Genomic DNA, 4264 nt, shown 5'->3' with positions numbered 1-4264 from the left:
CCCTTTGGCATAAAGAACCAGTTAGTGCATGTATATACACACACACACACACACACACACACATATGGATATATGTATACATGTATACATGGAAATAATTAAAACTGCTATTATCTACTAAATAATTTTATTACCCATGACTATGTCACATGCTTAATTTGAAAACTAGTAGACTGGACTAGCCATATGAAGGACTCTTGCACTTATCCTAAGAGACCAAGGAGACTTGTTGAGATATGCATTTTTTAAGAATTGCTTTGTTACAATGTGGACACTAGATCATGGGATAGATTTATGGAGGCTGGTAAACACCTCAGATAAGAAGTAATGACAACAGAGTTCAAGGGATAGTAGGGCAAAAGAAGAACAGAAGAGCAAACTTGATAATTATGCAGGAGATAAAATAATCACCTAGACTTCGTCATGCATTGTATATAAAGAAAAGAAGGTATCATGGACAAATAATAGATTTCTGTTCTATGCAACTGCATGGATGATGGTGTCATTCTGAAGTTGTAAACTCTGGAAGGAGACCAAGGTTAGTGGGTTAAATGATATGTTCTGTTTTTTCTGTGTTGAGTTGACCTATCTCTGAAATAACCAAGTGGTGATTTTGAACAAACAGTTGGGTATATGGATCTACAGTTCAAAGACAAAGTCTGGACTAGTAATCTAGTTTTTTGTGTTATCAAAAATTGAAATCACAGATGTGGGTGAGGTCACTCAGTGAAGCGAGAAAGGACAGGAGAAAGCCAAGGACAGAGCTTTATGAAATCTCAAAATTTGAAATTTAAATGCTAAATGGAAGAAGATGAGTTTGCAAAGGAAAATGAAGAGTGACTACACAGGTAAGAAGAAGAAAACAAAGCAAAACAAGAGAATTAAAGCCAAGGAAATAATTTATTACAAGAAGAGAATGTTTAATTCCATATTTATTATATTGAGAACTTACACCCTAGCTGATTAATTTGTATTGTTCCTAATATTGCTGTTATTGTTATTGTTGTGTTGTTTAGAGAACAGGGTTAGTATCCATGAATGTTGACTTTATACTTTACTTCTTGTCATCTCCTTCCTGATTTCATTCCCTTTCTTAAACAGTTTAGATCATATTTTCTAACATTATAACCATTTTCTTGCTAATTTCTTTAACTTTCCTGCTTCTCTATCCTGTGATAACTTCCTCGGTAGCCTTCAAAACTAGATAAATTTATCTGTTTTATTTCTTTGCTTCTAAAAATCATTGGAAGAAATCAACAACCATCCAGCTTATTTCCTTTATAAATTCATGGATATTTAATATGCATTGACCTTAAAATGCTAAACAATTCTTCCTTTTGCTCCATGCAAACATTCATTCAATTTTCTACAGAAAGTACATTAAACCTCTAACATTTTATCCTAATCTCATCAGTTGTCCCTCTCAGTCTCTGAAAGTGACTCTTCTTTTGCATGAAAGAAAAAACAACAGTAAATCACAAAATAACTGAGTAGAAAATTGTTCAACATCTCGTCATAAATTTTATAAGCAACTCTTAGAGATAGCATAAGATAGGACTTAAAAGTGTCGTCTTTGGATCCAGATAGCTGTTGACTTTTGGCAAATCACTTAAACTTTCTGTGCCTCAGCTTTCTCATCTGTGAAATGGGCACAGTCCTAACAGCTAACCTAAAAAAAAAAATTGTACTGCTAAATTATCTAGTTCAGTGGTTCTCAAACTTGGGCAAGTATCAGAATCACCCACAAGGCTTGTTATAACACAATTGGAGCCCCATTCCAATACTTTCTCATTCGGTAAGCTTAGGATCAAATCCAAGAATCTGAGTTTCTAACAATTTCCCAGGTGGTGTTGATTTTGCCGAACAGGAACTACACTTTAGAAATTACCAACCTCGTATGTGAGAAGCACTTATAAACATGATTGGCATATAATAAGCACTCAAAAACCTTTTGTCACTTGCATGTGTAATTTTCTCTCTATCTTAACACAGTGGGAAAAGCCTCTCTCCTGCATACAGCTGATCTCTAGCCTATTCTCTGGGGCCCATGACTTTCTGCCTTCTCAGGCAATTTGATCAATTGACTATTCCCTATAAATCCTTTAATCTTCATCTTCTCCTTCTCTGAAATGTTAAACGCAAGAACATTTAAACCTGTAGTGTTAACTGAAATTTATTTTACCCAAAGAAAGTATACACACCTGGAAGCAAAATCTCAACAGACTAAGATAAAATGCTTTCGAGAATAACATTTTGCAGTTTTTTTGTTTTTTGTTGTTGTCGTTGTTGTTGTTTTTTGCGTGTTTGTGGTTAAGGAGGGGGTGTAAGGAAGAATACAAGAAGGTGCAAAAAAACAAGGCGGGGTTTGGACTACAGAAGTGGTCAGGGAGGGATCAGATTACAGGCATTCTCTTGAGGGTGGTATTAGAAAGAAAGATCTGAAAGGGGACATTTCAAAGGTGTGTTAACCTAGATGGACAGACATAAAGGACGAGACTTGCTTAAGGCAAAAATAAGCCTTTTAGTAAAAAGTTATATACCTGGAGTGTGACTACCCACCATGAGCTGCCCAGTTAGAAATTTATGACCAGATCACCCTGCGAGGTTTCCATAGAATCCTTTTTTTTTCTTTTTTTCTGTGTACAATATATTTCTTCTCATTTGAATTAATAAATTACAATTTAAGCATGTTTCTCCTACATTTAAAAAAGTACTGCGAACACCAATGTTCCTCTTAGCAACCACTGTAAACCCCTTCCCCCTGTGGAGCCAAACATTTCAAAAGTTCTTTTCACTCCCTCATTTTCTGGAGTTTCTCAACTCTTAGTAACTCCCTAACCAACTGCTTTCTGACTTATTGCCACATTGCTCCCCAGATATTGCTCACAAAATATCAGCACTACCCTCACTAAAGTTAAAGTCATTAGATGTTTATCTCTTCTGGAAGCAATTGATACTGCTGACCACTCCTGCCTTCCTGAAACATGCTCTTCTCTTTTCATCTTAAATGCACACTCTCCTGGGTTTCAGCTATGGTTCAGCTACTGCTTTTCCACCTTTTTTAAAAGAGTTTCTCTTTTTTGTGCTTTTCCTTTAAATCACGATTTGTTTGATTCTATTTAGTTGTTTGGTTCTTCAATTTAAATCTCATTCAGGGACTCTTCTCTTCTGACTCCCCACTCATCCTGAAAAAACTCTGTTGAAGAGCTAGTATTGATATAAAAGTATAATCTATTATAGATTAAAAAAAAAGGAAAAATGTAAGTAGAAATAAAATACCTGAAGCCAATGCATTCAAATAAATAAATATGTTATCAAGATCTTATGAAGAAACAAATGGGGAAACAGAACATTTATATTATTTGACCATTGTCAAGATAAGAATGTTTAAACCTGTAAGCAATTTCATAAGTGATTATCTGAGCCAATCTGATGATATACCAGGAAGTAAGATTTCAGATGTTCTGGGAATGGAATGACAGTTTTGTAGTTCTTTTTATACATTTGGAGTTAAGGAAGGAACCTAAGGAACATTGCATGAAGTTGGGAGAAAGTAAGGTGGGTAAATTTCTCTAACTGGATGACAGGATACATTATGGGCTCCCTTGAGGGTGGTTACATCTTTAAGGGGTCTGGAAAAGAGACTTACTTTTGGCATTCCAAAGGTGTGTTAACCTAGATGCACAAAAATAATGGGCAAGTTTTGCTTAAGTCAAAGATAAAACTTTTATAGGCCTGAGCTGTGATTACCTACCATGATCCACCCAGTTAGGGATTTATGATCAAATCACCTTGTCAGGTTACTTTTGTTGCTGATTTATTACACAGCTTCTTTGTCATTCACATCATAGAAAGGAGATGAGATGAGTAGTAGAAGTTTGAAATCAGGTTCCCCTGAATAGTCACCATACCCCAGATTCCCTTTGGAGTAGAAACAATCTTTTATGCTAATAATGTGTAATAGACCCCCCAAAAATCTGATGAAATTAATATTGGAAGTGAGGAGATTCAAGGTCTAATTACATTCATCTTGAGAGAAGGTTGAAGGACAAGTAGAATTTGGATCATGTAAAAATAAATTAAATTGACCCAGTACATTTGGGAGCTTCCAGAGACTGCATATCTACTGTTTATGACAAAATTTATTTTTAACCAGTGCTAATATATTATATAGTTACATAGTAGCCTTATGTTCCGTATTCTCCCAGTAAACATTGCTACCTGAGATAAATCTGTGACTGTAAATTGCACAAATTCATTAGCT

This window comes from Rousettus aegyptiacus, unplaced genomic scaffold (genome assembly GCF_014176215.1).
Source record: "Rousettus aegyptiacus isolate mRouAeg1 unplaced genomic scaffold, mRouAeg1.p scaffold_m13_p_4, whole genome shotgun sequence".
NCBI lineage: Eukaryota > Metazoa > Chordata > Mammalia > Chiroptera > Pteropodidae > Rousettus > Rousettus aegyptiacus.
Note: the sequence above shows the minus strand (reverse complement) of the source record.